The 21855-nt window shown below is 35.9% G+C and overlaps 1 pseudogene; it reads right to left on the reverse strand.

The window, feature by feature from the left end:
- Positions 1-360: 360 nt before the first annotated feature.
- LOC103673945 lies at positions 361-21345 on the reverse strand (annotated as a pseudogene).
- Between the last annotated feature and the right edge of the window lie 510 nt (positions 21346-21855).

Genomic DNA, 21855 nt, shown 5'->3' on the forward strand with positions numbered 1-21855 from the left:
TATAGTTTTTCTTTTAATGTCCTTGATAGGTTTTGATATAAGGATTATTCTTAATAAAAAAGAAGCTAAGAATTATTTTATCTTTATCAAATAGAGATTTTTATTTAAATGTTTGGCAGAATTTGCTAGTGAACTCATCTAAATCCAGACATTTTCCTGGGATTTTTAAAATAATAGATTTAATGCTCTGAGCAGAAAACGTGCTATTGAGATTTGCCTAATTCTCTTTTCAGTTTTGGTAGGTTATGTTTTTTTCTAAAACTGTGGGCATCTAAATTGTCAGATTAATATGCCTTATTTATCTATTTATTTATTTTCACAAATAAGATTTTTTATTTGTCACTATTAAATGTCTGAATTTTAAACAGGATTTTGGACTGGTGGCTCGCATCCATGAGCTCATTCAACTTCAACACTGGTTTCGTCTCCCGTAGCTTTTCCAGAACCTTTACCTTCCCCACAAAGCTCTTTGAGCTTTCCCAATTCAAATGTGGGCTTCTTCAGCTTTTTTACTTTTCTAACAAAGACATCATGGAGTGGATAAATAGACTGACAAGTCTTTTCTATGTCTTTTCTGATGCTGTCTAGAATAAATTTACTGACCACTTCTTTTGGGTCATTTGTCTGCATGATTTCCATCATCTTTTTTCAAATTTGGTGGACCTACTGGTGCTGAGCGTAAGAGGTCTTCTGAATCTGATTGTTGCATTATCTTAGTAAAACCAACACAAAATAGGTGAAGCCGATAACCATCGGTCGTCTTGACATCAGCATGAGCTTCAATCACAGTCTGCCATTTTTTGACCATGGAACAAACACATTTTGTCATGGGGAAGATCCATGCCGTGGAAATAAGGCAGTTTTTGCCCTGAGCTTCCTCTGTAATTCACTTGACTTGTATAAATGCAACTTCATCATTCTGCAGATCAGCATGGCTCACTTCAAAAACTGACCCTTGAGGCCATCAGATGCAATTTTGGTTCCTTCAGTTCTTTTGACTAGTGTTTTTCCAATATTTCTTATACTGACCATAGCTGGTGCTTTCACATCATACCAGTCTTTCTTAGAAAGTGGATCAACTACTTTCTTCTTGGCTCCCTTTTTGCAACCTTTCCTAAAGACACTTGTTTTTGCTGACCACCAAGGCACTGCTCCAGGGGCTGAAAGGCAATATGCCTTTTAAATAACATATTCTTTAGATTTCTAATATCTTTAAGACCTTAATGTCTTTAAGCTACATATTTAATACCTCATATCTTTCTGACAACACAAATGTATCATCTTTTTCCTTGATTAGTCTGGCTAGGTTTTTATTTATTTTCTTATGTTCTCCAAAAATTCAATTTTTTTACTTTATTGGTTTTCTCTACAAATAGAGGGAAATATGCTTACTTTATAATTTAATACTTTTTACTTTTATATTTATTTTTTCTTTCTATCTTCTTTGACCATTCTATTTTTAAGCTGCTCCAGTCTGCCTCTAACACTCACTACTCCACAAAACTAAGTCTTGTCAAATTTAGCAAGATCTTCACGTTGCTATATCCACAGGGAATTTTCTTAAGAATGCTGGATATAGGTTATTGACCATCATGTCAGCAATTAAATATATAATGTAGTGACTTATGATATAGCCTCTGGAGGCAGAATTTCTCGGGTCAAATTCTTGCTCTGCTATATGACCTTAGGTAAATTGTTTTACCTCTCTGTATATAGTTTTCTTTATCATTAAAATAAATATTCCAAACATAATATGTAATCAAGTAAGTTGATACATGTAAAGGCCTTCATATAAGCCTGACACATATTTATATTGTTAATATATATTTGCTATCATTATTATATCCTTATTTTTGTTTTCATCCAAGCAGTCGTGAAAATTACAGTGTACCTCCATTTTCAATATTGTGGTCACTCTCAACGTGTGGTTTTCAAACTTTCATGTATGTATGAATCATCTAGGATGATTTCTAAATATTTTAATTCAATATTTTAATTTCCTTTTAATTTTAATATTTTTATTTAATAACTCTGGGCAGGACTCAAAAATTACATTTCCAGTAATTACTCCAATTGTTCTCATGTAGGTGGCTTACAGAGCACTTTTTAAAATCCCTGCTAACCAAGATTCTCTCCTTGACCAAACTGTAGTCAGATTTTTTCTTGCCTGTGCCTCCATCTTGGCCTATAAACACTTGAACAAACACCACTATAGTTTCTAACAGTTCCAGGCAGTACCCGTAGGATGTCTCTAGTCCCTCTTAAAACGCCTGCTTGAGAAAACTCAAAGCTGCCAAAAGAATTTACTGTCTGTTGCAGCCAATGCCTGAAGACAGGGCCCCTGTGCCCCAGTCCCTGTGTGAAGGGAGAAGCTAACCTTTGGTAAGTGCCAGTTAGCAAATCCAGGTGGATTTCACTTGGACCATCTCTACCCTCTTCTGCCTTTTTGTGATTTTTCACCTCCCTGACTGTTTAAGCCCCCGACATTTCCTCTCCCCACAGTCTATTTTCCTTTCAAAGGTCCGATCACTTCTGAACAAATCAGAATGGAGCTCAGCACTTTCCCCTATAGTCAGTAGTTACTGAACACAGTCTGTTCTCACTCCTTGAAATTAATGCCTGGCTGTGTTTATCTTTGACACTGCCCCACAATTAGCATTACTTTAATGTAATTTTGAAATAAATCTCATGATGCAAGACTCAAATTTTATCCAACTTTTTTTTTCTTTGTCTTGCTACTAGGTAACTATGTGTTTTATAAACCTCCCAGGTGCTTGTTACTGAACAAAAAAATTTAGACCCATAAAATCTAACTGTGACCTTGTTCTTTTTAACCGTTAATGTAAAGGGTTTAATTTGAGCTCTCACTTTTGTTCAGTTTATCTATAAGTTTATCCTTCTGCCAGGGCCACGCCGCCCCGACTAGTATAGATTTATAGCAAGTTTTGAAATTGGAAAGTGTTTAAGTCTTGACCTTATTCTCCTGTCAAGTAGTTTTGGCTACTCTGCGTCCTTTGCCTTTCCCTGTAAACTTTAGAATCAACTTATCAATTTTTACAAACAAAAAAGCTTACTGGGGTTTTGAAATTGACTTAATTAAATCTATAGGCCAAGTCATGGTGAATTGCCATTTTAATACACTGAATCTTCTGATTCATGAATATGGAATGTTACAGCTTCCTTCTCACAGCAGCGTTTTGTAATTCTCAGAACACAAGTCTTGCACCGCTTTTGTTAATGTTACTTCTAAGTATTTTATTCATTTTTTGATGCAATTGTGAATGGAATTGTTTTTCTAATTTCATTTTCAAGTGTTCCCTCCTAGTATAGAAATATAATCAATGTTTCTATATTGGTGTTAAATCCTGCCATCTCGATCCTGACCTTATTGGAAAGTTTTGCTACGTTTTGTGACTTATTTGGATTTCCTACATACAGAATCAGGTCATCTGCACATAAAACAATCTTACTTCTTTCTTTCCAGGTTGGATACCTTTTATTTCTTTATCATTTTCTTCTGATTTTTTTCTGTCTTATTGCACTGACTACACCTTCAATGGATGTAAGTGGTGAAAGCAGGCAGCCTTGCCTTTTTCCTGACCTTAAGGGGGAAGCATTGGTGTTTCACCATCTTAGTAAAGTTTTCACTTCAGTGGTGAGACATCAAATGTTTTCCCCTAAAATCAGAAAAAAAAAAAAAAAAAGCTATACCTATAGGACTTTTGTAGATATTCTTTATCTGTTTCAGGGACTTCTTAATCTGTTAGAAGTTATCATCAGTGGATATAAGATTTTTCAAAATGTACTTGTGCATTTATTAATATGATCATGAGATTTTGGTACTTTATTTATTAATATGGTGCATTACATTAATTGATTTTCAGATATTACACCAACCTCTCATTCCTGAGATAAACTTCATTTGGGCATGGTATACATATAATCATTTTCCTACATGGCTGGATTTTTTGGCTAATATTTTCTTGAGGATTTTTGTAACCATATTCACGAGATCTATTGGCTAGTATTTTTTTTTTTCCCTATTGATGTCTTTTTCTTTCCGTCTACTGATAGGATTAGGATAGCACTTGCCTCACAAAATGAGTTAGGAGGTGTTCCCTCCCCCTTTATTTCTGAAATAAATGTTTCCATTGCTGTTGCTTCTTTCCTTGTCTGGATGAGTTTACAAAGCATTGTTATTACTTACTCTTTATAATGACTAATTAAATTCACCAGTGTAGCCATGGGAGGTTGGTCTTTACTTAGTGAGAAGATTTTTCATCACTAATTTAATTTCTTCATTTGCTATACATCTATTCATATATTCTATTTTTTGTTGTTCTTATTCTTGTTCAGATTTAGTAATTTTTATCTTTTTTAGGAATTTTTCCATTTTATCCACATTGTGCAATTGGTTGGCAAAATATTATTCATAATATTCCCTTGTGATTTCTTTATTCCTATTTTGGTAATTTGTGTCTACTATTATTTTGTTGCCAACTCTAAGTAAATATTGGACAAGTCTGTTGATTTTTTTCAATAAAATTTTGGGGATTTACTTTTGTAGTATTTTTTTGGTATTTGATTATCATTTCTTTTCTTTTTTTTTTTTTAAAGACTCATTTATTTGAGTGAGAGCACATGTGCACACCTGGGTGTGAGAGTCGGGGGAGGGGCAGAAGGAGAGAGAATCTCAAGAGCACCCCTCTGAGCACAAAGCCCAATTCAGCTGGATCCCATCACCTATGAGCCCATGACCTGAGCAAAAGCAAGAGTCTGATCAGCCAACCAGGTGCCCTTATTTCTTTTCTAATCTTTCTAATCTTCTTTCTTTCTTTTTGGTTGCATTGGGTTTATTTGTTCTTTTATTTTCTAGCTCTCTAAAATGAATTTATCGGTTATCGCTTTGAAATATTTCTTTTCAAATCCAGACATTTCATTCATAAATTTTCTTCTAAGCACTGTTTTAGATACATGCCACGAATTTCTATATATTGTGTTTTCATCTTTGTTCAAGATGTTTTCTGATTTCCTTTTTGATTTATTCTTTACTTCATTGGTTGTTTAAAAGTGTTCTGGTTAATTTCCAAATATTTTTGGATTTCTCATGTTCTTTTTTTCTGATTTCTAATGTAATTCCATAGTGATCAGAGAACACACTTTATAGGAATCCAATTATTCTAAATTTATTGGGAATTCTTATGGCCTAGCACAACATTCTTTCCTGAAGAATGTTCCATGTATTTTTTCTACTGCTGTTGGATAGTGTGTCCTGTGAATGTCTGTTTGGTCATCTTCATTGGTAATGTCTTTTATAATGTTATGTCTCAAGTCCTCAATAGTCCTGCTGACTTTCACTCTAACTGAGCTAGCTATTGGTGGGAGTAGGACATTGAATTCTCCAAATAGTTTTGTTAAAAGAAAAAAAAAAAAGTCTCATATTGTTCAAAAAAAGCTACTTTAAACTAAGGGTTTTTTTTTTGTTGTTTGTTTGTTTGTTTTCTCTTATTTTTTTCTTGGTATGAAGTAGAAGTACTTGAAATGTTTCAATTTTGTTTGAATCCCAATTGTTATCTACACTGATGATGGTGTTTTCTTTTATAATAAAATATATTTAAATTAATCTGTAAAAAATATATATAACTTTTTTCTCCTCCTATATCTTGTGTATGGAAACATATCCAAACTCCTTTGAATTTCAAAATATATTTACAGTTTTTTATTTTTTTTAATTTTGGGTTTTTTTTTTTGGTTTCTGTTTTTGTTTTGCTGTAAATGTTTAATTTCTTTTGATAAAACAAATGCACAGGGGGGCTTTTATATAAATAATTTATACAAGAAAATTCTTTGTCATACTGTTTGAAACAGTCTCACAATTGGAATAGTAAGACAGATCTCACAGGGCTTAGATGAATACCAGGAAATGTTCACCAGCCTCTTTAATTTTCTAGTGAAATTTCTATCTTAGAAAAATGCCATATGGAGCTGGGGAAAAGTATGCCTTTAATAATGTAATGCATTAATCAAACATTAATTTTTGCTAATGTGAGTAGAGAAAGATCATATGATGATTCTGTGGCACATGTTTGATATATATATAAACAGGAGTGCAACACAGTGCTGCCTGAAACTATGATTTGTTGACTAAAAGGAATTCTCATCATAAAAATCTCAAGAAGTCTTGTAGCTATTTAATAAAGATGGATGTTACCTTGATGTAGGTGGTGTCACTAAAGTTGATTTATACTGTCAATGTTTTCTTAACTTTAGTTTTTAAGTAGATTCCTATGCTATTATCAGAATATATAATATTCAGGGGCTCCTGGGTGGCTCGGTCGTTAAGCATCTGCCTTCGGCTCAGGGCGTGATCCCGGCGTTATGGGATCGAGCCCCACATCAGGCTCCTCTGCTGGAAGCCTGCTTCTTCCTCTCCCACTCCTCCTGCTTGTGTTCCCTCTCTCGCTGGCTGTCTCTCTCTGTCAAATAAATAAATAAAAATCTTTAAAAAAAGAATATGTAATATTCAGACTTGTAGGAATTAGAAGCTGGAAAGGTTTCAGTAAATGGCTAAGAATTTTAGAACTAATAATACTGTTCAAGTGCACTTTTCATTTTTGGTTTTTTTTCAAGATTTTATTTATTTGACAGAGAGAGAGACAGCCAGCGAGAGAGGGAACACAAGCAGGGGGAGTAGAAGAAGAAGAAGCAGACTCCCAGCAGATGAGCCTGATGTGGGGCTCGATCCCAGAACACCAGGATCACACCCTGAGCCAAAGGCAGATGCTTAACAACTGAGCAACCCAGGCGCCCCTCAAGTTCACTTTTCAAGTTCAATTATGAAATTATTTGCTCACCCAGTTATTCAGTTATACAGTTCTTCATGCCATTATTTGATTATGTATAACTTTAAAAAGGATAAATTGAATAAAATTTTATATTTAAAATTAAACATTGAAATACCTGGTACATTTCAAGGCACATAAAATAAGCTGAATCATTCTGGAAGGCATGTTGTCTCTGGATTTTCTCTATAAGCCTAAGGAGTGGGGTGACTAAGATTTTATCCTTATCACTATCTTGTTCTCATTGATGATTTTGCAAGTTACTCATATCTCTGTTTTCGTAAGATGGCAATTCAATGGTTCTTTGCAACTTATTTAGAATTCTTGTGACCTAAAGCAGCTCAAGAACTTACTTCATTTTATGTCACTACCTCTAGGTAAAGAATTAGCCAAGCAGGCAGAGGAATCAGATACTCCAGGCTAGGGTAGGCAAACCTTCTCTAAACACCCTGATATATGTATATATATATATATATATATATACACACACACATATATATATATATATTTAATATATATAAATATATATATTTAATTTTATTTTTATTTTATATATATAAAATATTTTTAACAACTCTTTAAAAATGTAAAAGCCATTCACCATTCTTAGCTTGCTGACCTATAAGCTTTTTGGGTTGTAAGAGGCTACAGGTAGAAATTGGGTTTATAGAGACCAGCTTATTTCTCACCCCCTTTATCCATGCCTATCCTAAGATTGTCTATCCATTCTGAAAACATGCCAGCTTTGCTATCATCTCAAATAGACTTCTTTATTAATCTGCCAATACTACCAATAACAGTTCACAGTTGATTTAGAAATGAGAATTTCAGTCTCAAAATTACTCAAGGATGAAATGGGTAAATGTGCCTTTGTGTAAAGTGTAATTTTAGATTCTTTCACATATTAGATTCCTTTATTTCTCACCTCCTTCCCTGAAGTAGATTCTCTACTATAAGCATGGAAACTGAGGAAAAAGAAGTTAAATAAGCCATGTGCGGTCTGATAAATTTTTTTCTTTTTTTAAAGATTTTATTTATTTATTTGACAGAGAGAGAAAGAGCGCACAAGTAGGTGAAGCAGCAGGCAGAGGGAGAGGGAGAGGGAGAAGCAGGTGCCCTGCTGAGGACCCAGGATCATGACCTGAGCCTAAGGCAGCTGCTTAAGGACTGAGCCCCCCAGGTGCCCCGTTGTGATAAATCTTCTAACTGGAATTTCAGTTCATGCATATCTGATTGCCAAACTCACACTCTCCCTATGTTCATGGTGCATAATAAGTATTAGTTGAGCACCTATTATGCCCAAGTCCATATGCCAGGCTTTTTACTTTTTTTTGTAGAAATCTCTTACTCTATCATTTAAATAAAGTTTCAGATTAAAAAAAATGATTTGAACTTGTTTTTCTGCTTATTCCAACATTACACATTTATAAAACATTCAGGAGCTTTGTATCTTACCAGAAAAATACATACCAAAAATCTGAACTATCATTATTTACTCAGAACAAGGTCTTTTCATTTACCTTATTTTCTTTAAGTACTGAGTACTGGCAGTGCATAGGCCCCCTTCAGGAGTTTTTATTCTAATACTTAGGTTACAAGGATAACAGAGTTTTCGTAGTTTTTCTGTAAATGGGTAGGACTCCAGGCATCCATCCTGGACTGAAAATATACTAGAATTTACATTTTTATGCTTAATAAAAGATAGCCTTAAAATAAATATGTTTCCATTTTGAACAACAAAGCCAAAATCTTATATTTCAGCTTTACTATAAAATGAAAATTTCCCTTTTTTAAAAATTTTTAAAAAATTGCTTTTTTTTAAATGTTATGTTAGTCACCATACTGTATGTACTTCATTAGTTTTTTGATATAGTGTTCCATGATTCATTGTTTGCATGTAACACCGAGTGCTCCGTGCAATACGTGCCCTCCTTAATACTCATCACCCGGCTAACCCATCCCCCCACTCCCCTCCCCTCTGAAACTCTCAGTTTGTTTCCCAGAGTTCATAGTCTCTCATGGTTCATCTCACCCTCTGATTCTCCCCCTTCATTTTCCCTTCCTTCTCCTAATGTCCTCCATGCTATTCCTTATGTTCCACATGAATGAAACCATATGATAATTGTCTTTCTCTGCTTGACTTATTTCACTTATCATAATCTCCTCCAGTTCCATCCGTGTTGATACAAATGGTGGGTATTCATCATTTCTGATGGCTGAGTAATATTCCATTGTGTATATGAACCACATCTTCTTCATCCATTTGTCTGTTGAAGGGCATCTTGGCTTTTTCCACAGTTTGGTTATTATGGACATTGCTGCTACAAACATTGGGGTGCATGTGCCCCTTCTTTTCACTACATGTCTACCTTTGGGGTAAATACCCAGTAGTGCAATTGTTGGGTCACAGGGTAGCTTATTTTTAACTTTTTAAGGAATCTCCATACTGTTTTCCAAAGTGGCTGTACCAACTTGCATTCCCACCCAAAGTGCAAAGGGTTCCCCTTTCTCCACATCCTTTCCAACATTTGTTGTTTCCTGCCTTGTTAATTTTTGTCATTCTAACTGATGTAAGGTGGTACCTCAATGTGGTTTTGATTTGAATTTCCCTGATGACTAATGATGTTAAACATTTTTTCATGTGTCTGTTAGCCATTCGTATGTCTTCTTTGGAGAAGTGTCTGTTCGTGTCTTCTCCCCATTTTTTTACTTGATTATTTGTTTTTTGGGTGTTGAGTTTGAGAAGCTCCTTATAGATCTTGGATACCAGCTCTTTATCTGTAATGCCATTTGTAAATATCTTCTCCCATTCCATGGACTGCCTCTTAGTTTTATTGACTGTTTCCTTTGCTGTGCAGAAGATTTTATCTTGATAAGTCCCAATAGTTCATTTTTGCTTTGGTTTCCCTTGCCTTTGGAGACGTGTCTTGAAAGAAGTTGCTGTATATAGAAGAATGAAACTCAACCATTCTCTTACAGCATACACAAAGATAAACTCTAAATGGATGAAAGATCTCTATGTGAGACAGGAATCCATCAAAATCCTAGAGGAGAACATAGGCAGTAACCTCTTCGACACTGAAGATTTCCCTTTAAATGGAGCATCCTGCATTTCAAAAAGCTGAATAAAATGATGCTTAGAAAATCATTCCAGCCAGTTAATTAGGGCATAGGGGAAAGTTCAACACTAGAACATTCTCTGGATGCATTGTATTTTTATTTGATTATGAACAGGATTCATTTTCATTTAATTTGCCAACATGCCTTTCAGTGTTTTATTCTTAGATAAACAAGTGACTGTAGGCATGTTGAGCCAATTACTCTTATTCTGTTCCTAAATTGGCATTAATACAGTAGCCGGATGGAAATGGTCCCATGCTTGCTGACACATTATTAATGACCAGTGATGCAAAAAATATTGCTATAGCCATACTTATTTGTTTCTATGCTTGAGACCAATGGGCTTGATCAATCTCATGTTGCCTGTTGTTTTCCTTTTTTGAGCCCACTGTCAGCATACTTTTACCAACAGGAAAGTCAGTTTCATATCTCCCAGCTCTACTGGAGGCTGAGTTCTGACATAGATAAAACAAAACTTTTTAATGCTTTTGCTTTGGTCCTAGATATCCACTAATGTTGGGACAACATTCTGACTACAACGTATTGTAACTTTTTTTTTTTTTTTGAAAGGGGAGATATTAGATATATTCCATCAGCAGGTCATATCTTATCCTCATAATATTAATGGCCAAATACCTGATGATAGCCAAAAACAGCCTTAAAGCTTAGGACTAACATTTCATTACTGAAGTTAAGCACTCAAGCTCTGTAGTTGAAAAGATCTGGGATTTAGTCACGACTCTTCTACTTAATCAATGAGTTAACTTGGGCACATTACTGAATTAATTAGGCACATTACTTAAACTTTATCTAACATTTTTCATCTCTTAAATGAGGGCGGTATTAACCACCTTTTTAAAATAGAATTATTGCGAGCATTAAATGAGATAACTCAGTCTATGTCATCAAATTAACCTTCATGTTCCTTCTGCTCCTACCTAATACTTTGCTACCGTAATCAGAATCTTATCTTGTTCATGGCTTCAAGCTCTTACTACAACAGATCCCAGGATTTAGGCCCCTTTACTCAAGTAGCATTTGGAGTCTGTGCCTCATTTTCACATATTTCCCCCCAAAAGCGTGATCCTATGTTGCCTCCCCTGTATTAGTAAAGATTCCAGTTCTTATTCTCTTGCCCTCATGGCGCTGTTCCCAAGAGTGTTCCTCAGCACACACAAATCAGTGTCCTGGAGTTTGCTACCTGAGGAAACTATTTAAGGCAGCCCCCATCTCTGGTTGGATTCGTCCCAGCTCTTCCACAGCTACCATCTACCTGCTCAGTTATATAGTTATTATCACCTATATTTATTACTGACTTTGGGTTCTTAAAAACAGATCTATGTTCAAAACATCTATCAATTAAAGCATCTATTATCAGTCATTTCAAGTATTTGTTCAAGCTTTATGACCCAAGCATTGTTCCAAGTGACAATACGTATGTATTGTCTCATTTAATCCCTGTGACTCTATCAGGTGAGTACTATTATTATCCCCATTTTTCAGATGAGAGTGCTGAGTCACAGTACATGGAGGAGCAAGGATTTAGAATTTAAACCTCAGCCCTCTGATTCCTGAGGTCATACTCTTCACCACTCTGTTTCCCCGTGGCTGTGAAGCTAACTGCCTCCCACTCAGGACTCCTGCAGATCTCCCATTTTCAGACTCCTTGAGGCTTTTCCAGCTCTCCGGTTGAAATACTCTCTGAAGTATATTTTTGTGCTTCTCTGCAGAATCTTGCTGAGGCTGGGACTTTGTCTCACTTGGCTTCTTCCTCTTCACTACCCTAATTCTGTACTTTTACAGATCTCTCCTGAGAGCACTTTCTTATTAAATCACTTGCATATAATCCTCATCTCAGGCTCTGCTTCTGACAAACACAGGCTTAACACAAAGAGTTAATTATTAGAGTGGAATTTTGAGGGAAAATAGAGGACATGATTTATGAAGAAAATACTAAACATCATATGATTTCAACCACAAATATTTCAAGAGATAAAGGTTCCATCAGCCTTGTCACATCTAAGAGAAATTAACAATAATTCCTTAATAACATCAAAAACCCATTCAGTGTTCAAATTTCCATTGTCTCATTATGTTTATTAGTTTTTATTTGCTTGAATCAGAGTCCACATAAAATTCAAATAATGTAATTTGTTGATGTTTCTTGAAGTCTCTTTTGTAAGTTCTGCCCAATTTATTTATCCTTGTGATGTATTTGTTGGAGATAGGGTTGTTTGTCCTGTTACATTTCCTACAGTCTGCACTGTGTTGATTATATTTCCATGGCACAGATTAATATGTTACTCTGTAAATTGCTAACTGTTTGTAGAAGCTTGATCTGATTCAGTTTTGATTCTTCTGGCAAGATGGCTTTGTCGGTAGGTGGTATGTCCTTCTATCAGGAAGCACATAATGGCTGATATTTTCCCTTTTTTGTGTTAACAATTGTTGAGGATCAGTGTCTAGATTCCTTAATTCAAATAGAAGTTTCAAAGTGATAATTTCTAATTTTATAATGTCTTCTTTTTCAGATGAAAACCACTATAAAGGAAAATAAAACCCTTCATCTAATATCTGGTTTACTAGTTTTCTAGTTATTATCCAAAAGGCAATAGAAATGCCTCACCCTTCATTTACTAGTTTCAAAATAATGAGCTTGGATTTTTGTAGAATCTCCCAATGATGACCAGTGTGTTTTCTTTGCTCATTTTGTTTTCATTATGAATTCATATATTTAATCATACTTAATGTGTTTCACTCCACGGCACTTATTATTCTTATTAATGTTCGAATTGTCTCATCTTTGACCAATGAGATTCTCTTCAAATTGACTCTTCAGGACCTTTAGGGTAGCAAGCTTCATTTCTGTTAAGACAGGATGTTCCCGGTACATTTCCTGCCCCAGCATTGGAATCCCCTATTGCTCCCAGATGCCCTGGCTCTCTTTCCCAGGCCCACATAACTTAAACCCTTTCATGTGTTGCTCTCATCCTCCTGAAAATTGAAAATCTCCTCTTAAAGGTGACTGATGATCCTACAGTTTTGAGCCAGTGGCTCTCCCTCAGCCATTCTCTAGAATTTCCTTTAGAATTTTCGCTTTTGGAACTTCTTAATTTTGACACTCCGCTTTTTTTTTTTTTCCTCTTCCTCATTCTTAATTACACTCCTTTCCACTATTTTTTGTTAATCTCCTCTCTTCTGGTTCATTAAATGTAAGTGAATTTTACACATACACATATGTGATATGTATTTATATATCTCCTAAAGGAAGTAAGTAGTAATTTCTGACATCTCTGGGTATTGAAGAAAGGGCTCAGTTTCTTTTAACAATCACGTAATAGGTATTGAGAACATACTATATATCAGGCACTTTTAGGTGCTGGGATAAATCAGTGAATAAAACAGACAGAGTTGGTGTTTAAGTATCAGAAGACAGAGGATTAAATAAAATTAAAAAATACACACATATATTTATATATAGTAGATAATTGCATACAGAAAATTATATTATAGAGATGGATTTCAAGTACTCAAGAGGACACTAAGGCCTCTATCAGAGGATGAAACCAACCTGAGTCCTGAGGAGGTGCTGGAGTATACATACATCTGTATAGGGGAGAACATGCTGGAGAGAGGAAACAGCAAGTGTAAAGGCCCTGAGGAAGATGTGTGCCTTCCACACTGGAGACACAGTGAGGTATCACCTGTGGCCTGAGGTAAATGAACTCACAGAAGGGGAGCGAGATTTAAGATCAGAACAGTAAGGAGCAGGAGAAGCAGAACACATAGCACCTTATAAGCCACGAGGCTTTTACTGAGTGAATGAGAACTATTTGAGGTCATTAAGCAGACGAGTGTTGTAATATAACTTAACAGATTGAAGGGATCTCTTGGGCTGACATGTGGCAAGTAGACTGTAAAGGGGCAAGAGGAGTAGCAGGGGGACTTGTTAGAAGGTTATTGCAATAATCTCGGCCAAAAGACCAGAGCATTAGCAGGGGCTGGTGGTTAAGAAGCGGAGAGATTTGCCTAATTGAGAACTTATTCCCTGCCAACACCAGAAGCTGGCACATTGCCCTGATGTGCCAGTGGGAGCCAATTACACTGTGTCCAGGAGGCACTACGTTTTACTCTTTCCAATTAACCCATTCTTGTATCTTCAAGCAAGCTGTATTCTGATGAATGCAAACATGCCCACCTTAGTCAGAGGTTTTTGGCCATCACTCTGCATTCATCCTTTACACCTACCGTGACACAACACATCTTATGCCATAAGCATGCCATGGTCTGTAGGCATAATCTTTTCTGCTGCAGCCCCTGATTACCTACCTGATGGCCACCCAGTTCAGCTTGTGTTTCATATCTACATTAGAGATTCTCTGTCCATCAGTCCTCCTCCAATCCTTCAACGTTTAGTAACTGCTCCTGCATCTTCTGCATCTTTGATATTTTCAACCTGTTCATTCAGTCTATGTTGAGCTTTGTATTAAAAACTGCCAGATTACTCTTTATCATCTCATTCTGGACTTCAGATAAAATGGTTCAAAATTAAACTAAAGTTTATGAGTGAAGTACAAGTTATGTCATGAATATCAGGGTCATATGATGACCTGTATTGTTCAATTTCCTCAACCTTGGCTTAAGAGTCCTGAAATTGGTCGAATTAGGCAGGAATTCTAGAAAATACTGCCCAAAGAGAAACATCAAACTAATGAACAAAGGTGGTTTGCCTTATGATGATTACTAGCAAGGTGCAAATCATCTGTTATCACCCTGGAATGAACCCCACCAATTCAAAATAATAAGAAAAATAATAAGCAAAAGACTGATGTTAAGAGTGTCAAGAATAGATTTATCTGAAGTTAGTAGTTCTCAGACTTTTTAAATAAATAAGTCCATAAAACTGATAATAAAACAAAACATACACACACACATACTCATATACATTCAGTAAATTATACCAAATACCATCATTGAAAATCATGTACTCAAGAGTTTTATGCGAACCACCATAAGCTCATTCTGTCTCTAATGCAGATGGAAGGAAAGCAGGAACCACATATACCCTTGTCTACCTTAAGCTCTGAAGTCATAGATATTAAAGGGTGATGTACTCCACTTCAGAAAATTTCAGATCCGAACTCATTTTATTTTTTCCATTTCCCTGACTACAAATAGATAGGGCAAGAAAAAAAATATTGACTCTTGTGATAACCAGGCCTGGGTCTGGAAAGAGGGGAACAGAGTGAAAGGTGCTGATAGAGACTCAGCTGTTCAGGCAGCTCTAGGAAAGTACGGGAAGTCAATCATCTCGACCTAGTAGTTCTCAGTCTGCTTCCTGTCTTATTGGCCTCTATGATTTTTGAATGGCATGGGCATCTGATATAGTCTGAGCATTACTCCCTGCTTCTTCCATACAGAGTGTTTTTGCAGTGTGGACGGCTAACCATGCTCCAGAGAAGTGCCTGAGAACACAGTTGCCGCAAAACAACAGTTGTGTGCAGTGGTGCCACACAATTTGGGTTAAATCCCCTGATCAGTAAGGCTTTCACAGTGATTACTGTGCTTCCCAATATTAAATCATGACCTGAACAGCCTTTTGGTGAGGCTGGGACGGCTGCCCACTTTGCTGCACTTTGGATACAGCCAACTCTTCAGTACCATGCACTATAGTTAACATTTGTTTGGGCAAAGTAACAGCTACTCAATTCAAACCGGCTGACTCAGAAAGGAGTAGTGTACTAAGGAGATTCTTGGATTCAGAAACCAATCGGAAGGAATGTAGTTGGGCTTCAGAAATGAATCAGTTCTAGTCCAGAAACCAATACTGCACTCTATGTTAACTAACTGAAATTTAAATTTAAATAAATAAAAAGAAAGAAAGAAATTAACGAATCCAAGGATTCAAACAATGTTAAGGCTTTTTCTCCATTTTTCTCTGCTCCTTTCCGAGTATCTTTTTATTCAGCCCCCTTGTATCTGTAGACTATCTTCCTCCATTTCAGTTCATGAAACAGAAAACCTGGCTGTGGTGGTTCCTTTATTGCACACATTATGATTCAAGTATCCAAGGAGTTAATGCTCTAGCAACCTTGGGCCCAAGTGCAGAAATCAGGACAAAGTACTCACAGGTTCAGCTTGCAGTTGTTTCTCAACCACTGAATCAGCCATCTGGGGTGGCTCAGTGGTGTTGGCAGCTAGGGGATTCCTATTATCAGTCAGTTCCGAACCCCATGTCTTACTAGAAGACCAATCAACTTGTCCACGAAGAGCAGACATGGTGTGATATGGCTGCTCCTGCCTCTATAATGAAATTGGGAAAGAAAATAAAATTCTTAGAAAAAAAGGTGCTGGGGAAAAACTAGAATAACTGTATATTCTGTTTGCTTCCCTGTGGCCATGATCTTTTCCCCTTTGCATATTATATATTATAGCTTCCCCGTATTTCTTTCTAAATGCCCGATTGTCACTATATCTGCCCCTACACACTTAGGCATGCTGTCAACTTGAATAATTGGAAATTTTCATGTCCAGGAAATCTTGCAATGACTTGATGTCATTGTAATACAACATATGCTTTATGTTTCCTACATATAAAAAGAAATAAGCATACTGCAAAAACAAATGTAGAAACTGCTTGTAATGATTAAGAGGAAATAATTCTTAACTTAATAATATTGGTTTAGAAAGAGAGCCAAACAATAGATAAATAGGATACCTCTTCAGAAAAATAATTAAAACAAGGACTATAAAGATTAACTTCCCATTTTTATTATGAGTAGATATACTAAAATGTATGTTCATATTCTTTAGCGTATCAGTATTGGCTGAACATCTCTTTCCACTAAAATTAGTTTTCCAAGGACATGCACTACATTATTGAAAGTTGCTTTTTTAATATAGATCCTCCTCTAAAATAATTTTATAGTTGCTAAGCAGTCAAATGCCAAACTGCATACTAAAATATACATAATGTGAATGGAGGCAAGAAACAGGAGTAGGCAAAGGTGAGGAAGAAACACATGATTTCTATTCAGTTGGAAAAGGAATTAATGGCTAGCACGGTGAGAATGCTGGAAAGCTATCGCACCACCAGCATGATATTGTTGCAAAACTGCTTTCTGTGGATAGAATTCTTGTTGTGCAATCTTGATTCAGCTTTTAACAGCAATATATATGGGTTTCATCCTGGCTATCAGCACATTTATGACGGTCTTATTCAGGCCAAGAACTGGCTCAGGTGTGTTATTTCCAGACTGAGATGTTTCCATGTATATAACTATATTTACAATAGAAAGGAATACCCAATATTCCTATTAAGACATAGATAACTCAAATTCATGGGAGATGAGGCATAAAATTATGCAGAACTCTCTGTCTAGAGTTGGTGACTACATATCACCTTAGGGCTGATCCTTACTTACTTTCAAGGATCACTAACAGGTTGCTTCCCATTGGTCCCCTTAATTGTGGAGGTCCGGGACTAGCTGGCATGAATTGCTTTGGCAAAAGGTGTAATGAAATATTTTATGACCTGCAAAGGACAGATCTGTTCAAATCCCCTTTGGTTGGCAGAACAGGTCCCTAAGAAGGAGATACGCCAATTTGTGTGAGTGAGAAAGTGACGAAATACAAAACTGCAAACCATAGTGGGAGGCAAGGAGTCCTGGCTGGTAATTCAGGGTCAGACCAGGGTCTGTGGGTTCACAGAAGAGACTGGATATGGCCCTGTATGTGGCTGATGGTGAAGCCCTCCAGAGATAGACACCCTGAACCATGGCTGAGCTTGTGGTTTGGTGGATTACACGAATGTATTGATATATGCACCTTAGCTGAAAGAGTAGATCAGGGAAATTGAATGTGCTTATAATAAACTTTTAAAAAATACAGCTGACCCTTGAACAAAATGGGTTTGAACTATACAGGTCTACTTATGGATGTATGCATAAGTATACATGGATTCCTAGTTTTGAAATAATCAGAAGTTATTGAGAAAAATACAGACATTGGAGTGAAAGATTAAGATTTAAACATTGCTCTTATAAACTCATGGCAATTAGACAAATTACTTGAACTTTGTGCCTTAATCTAACCCACAAATTTACCATGAGGATCAATTGTGCTGTCATAAGACCACATATACATGAATTAAACTACCTAATACAGCAGACTGTGAGTTTTTGTTTATCTGTCTCTGGTTTCAAACTTTGTATGAGTAAGGTTCTACCTGATTTGTTTTTGAGCTCCCGTGCACAACAGTCTCTCAATATTGCTTATTGAGTAAATGAAGTGCCTTCTCAACAGCAAAAAGCACCCCTCATCCTTAATACACAAATTTAATTAAATCATGATTCCTTTATTAGTTGGTAGTTAGAAATGTGCTTGTCAATAACCCTGAGCCTCAGGACATCATTACAAATACTCACTATTTCTGTGTTATTGATTCTTGGTTGCATTAGATAATATGAATTTTACGGGAAACAATGATAGATAAACTAAATTTCATAGTTTATGCTACAAAGGGAGTGGACCTTAATTTTTTTGTTTTGAGGGTAAATGAATATTTTATGTTATAAAAATACTTTGCCCGAGGCAAACATGCTTTAAGTGTCATGTCCAAAGCCACAACAATAATTAATGGCACATTTGGGATATAAAATGCATTACATCATGTCTTACACTATGTAAAATGTTAAGAAATTGGATTGAAGGTGCCTTGACATAAAGATCAACGCAAAGAATAGGTGTAGTACAACTAATGAATCATCGAGCCTTACATCGAAAACCGGGGATGTACTGTATGGTGACTAACATAATATAATAAAAAATCATTATTAAAAAAAAAAAAAAAGAATAGGTGTAGTAGGTATTTTTGTGTTGCTTTAGAGTAACAGCCAGCTGTTAGTGATCGTTACTATCATGGCAGTCCTCATTACCCTTCCTCTTCTCTAATCCAGTGTGTCAGTATATATGGACAACGGACACTCTGTTTCATGAATCAGTCCACATTCTTCAGTCTATGCTTTCCCCCTAGTCTATCTGATCATCTACTGATCATCTTCCATGGCATCTACTTTTTCTGGCCCACTAAATACTAGCAGAGTTAAATTTTAATTAGTATGTTAATTGCTTTTCAAATATTTTATATTTTAATTATTTTATTTTTTATATTTATATTTTAATTAATATCAATTGACTACAACTAGCATATTTTTATATTTTAATTTATATTTTATTTTAATTAATTAATATTTAATATTTATATTTTAATTAATAGCAATTGTTTAAATTAAGGATATCTGCTTGGTTAAAAACTTCATCCAGGTTACACAACTAGCACTCAAGTACCTATTCATCAGAGTCCAATGCCCATCATATTTTCTTTTGTGGAGAATAAAACAAGGTATCTAAGAATTAGACGTTTTGGATAATGATGGAAGATCCTTGCAGATATTACTCAGTTTTGTTGAAATACCCTCTACCATGTGCCCAAACAAAAGCCCTGAACACACACATATATAACAAAATGTAGAAATTAAAATCTCAGAATAAAAGGAAACATGTATTGATGTGTGGGTATGGTTTTCCCACTTATTTTTTTTCCTATCTTCCTCCTACTCATTATTCAGTTAAATATGTGTTCTGCACTTAAGCCTCCCTTTCTCACCTAAACTAGGTCATATCATCAAGCAAATATTCATATAACAGGTGGACATGCCATGACACTGATCATACTTTGTTGAGTTTATTTATTTAATGTTTATCTTTGCTGCTGAACTTTACTTTTTAAAGACGTAGAATTTATTTGCTCTCTTAGCCCAGTTTTCCATACATAATAAGGGCTCAATAGGAGTTTGGTGAATGAATGGAGAGCTAGCGACAAGGAAAGAAAGGAATAGTCCCTCTCTTCTTCCAATTCATCATACCACCAACACCAAATGTGTGCACATGCACGCCCACACACAGACACACACTACACACAATGCAAATGAAATTCATTAAAGGCAAAAGTTAGCCTTTGGTGACATAAAAGGATTAAGAGTCTTTTATACCCAAGCTATTCTTGTTCTCTGTATATTTAAAATATGAAAGCATAGTGCTAAAAAAAAAATTCAACTGAGTAAATTTTTAAGATTTTACTGGCTTTATTCAAGGATTCATGAATCAAGCAGCATCCCATCTAGCAAAGAGAAAGGAGCTCTGAAGAGCTGTACACAATGAAAGACCTTGATAAGCAGAGGGGGATGGGACAAGAAAGATGTACTAGCAAAGAACTGATTGCTAGTGGCAAGGTCATCTTCCTTTAGGGGATGATAAGGTTCATCAGACAGATTACCTCACTAGTGCTGACCAGGTAATTCCAGATTGACTGCTTTAAGATTCCATTTCTGGGAGAGGCTGAAACCGTAATTAAGTTGAGTACTAAATCTCTAATTGGTGATGTGGGGCTTAGCACAAGTGACTCCATTTAGAATGTATTGTCTCTGTTTTAACAGTAGTGAGTTTTGACACAATTATGGTTGAAGAATAGCAGTGCTGTTTATGCCAAAATGCACTTAAAACATCAATATCACAGAATCTCTCTAGCATTATTTCTTATGATGAACTGTGGAGAGTTGGGAAATATAATGCAGAAGAATTTATAATCCAAGACTTTATTGAGAAAATCACCCATGCTTTATTGGCATATCACTACATTTACTGTAATTGCCTAATATAAGCTTAAGTATACATAATTGCATTTTTCTATCCTCTTTCCACTGACAAAACTGTGGCATGATTGTAAAAATACCAAACATGGACAGCAGGAAGGAAAAGTTTGCTCAAGAAAGAATGCACTGTTTTTATTTGTAAAATGACACATTTATTAGTACTACCTATTCTGCACTTCAATTATAATATAAGCATACTGAATAGCAAATTGAGAGAATAAAATAAAAAGCTTGTTTCATATAAAATGGCATGGTATAATAAGAAATATATTTGGTCTCTGTCCCACCTTCCTGGAGCAAAACTCCTAAAATGCTTATAATTTTCCGAGTGATAGGAATGTCTTTGTTATTCATAACGAGCTCCTTTCAATTACATCTTAGCTCATGCTAATGAAGTGACTAAGGACAGGGCCACTAGGCAGCCTTAGTGGGCTCATCACCAGAAAGGCCAAGTGATTGGAGAGCTGAAACTCTCAATCCTGCCCACTGATGTCCAGGAAAGGGGGATGGGCTGAAAATTAAAGATCTACAGAAACTCTTGAACAAAGAGAATCAATGAGCTTCGGGTTGGTGAATGCATCCACATGCTGGAGGGTGGTGCACTGCAGTTCCCCAAGGGGAGGGGGACAGTTCTTGCATTCAGGATCCTCTGGCTCTTGTCCTCTGTACATCTTCATCTAACTGTTCATCGAATCCTTTATCATATCCTTTCTAATAAAGATAAGTGAATGTTTCTCTGAGTCTTTGAACCACTATCTCTGGTAGAGAGTGTCAGAACTGAGTTAAATTCATGCGACACCCAGCCAGTGTCCACTGATAATTTGAGAACTGTCTGGTGGTGTTGGAAAACACACAACAGAAATGACTATGCCATATTGGATTCTCAAGATTTTGTTTAGGTCACTGATGGACTCACTTAACACTCATTCTTACCATATCATGTAACAAAATGCTTATCGTATATTGTGCATTTTTCTATGAACCAAGCACATTTTTTTTCAAAACTCTATAGAAGAGACACTAATTTTATTCCCATCTTGCAAATGACTAATCCAAGCTCAAATGCTCTGAAAACTTTAAGTTATACACCTAACATATAAATGAGCTCTATACAGACACAGGTCCACCAGACTTCAGTATTCATGCTCTGAACCATTGACCTATCATGGACCTTCTGCTAC

This window comes from Ursus maritimus, unplaced genomic scaffold (genome assembly GCF_017311325.1).
Source record: "Ursus maritimus isolate PB19 unplaced genomic scaffold, ASM1731132v1 scaffold_25, whole genome shotgun sequence".
Taxonomy (NCBI): domain Eukaryota; kingdom Metazoa; phylum Chordata; class Mammalia; order Carnivora; family Ursidae; genus Ursus; species Ursus maritimus.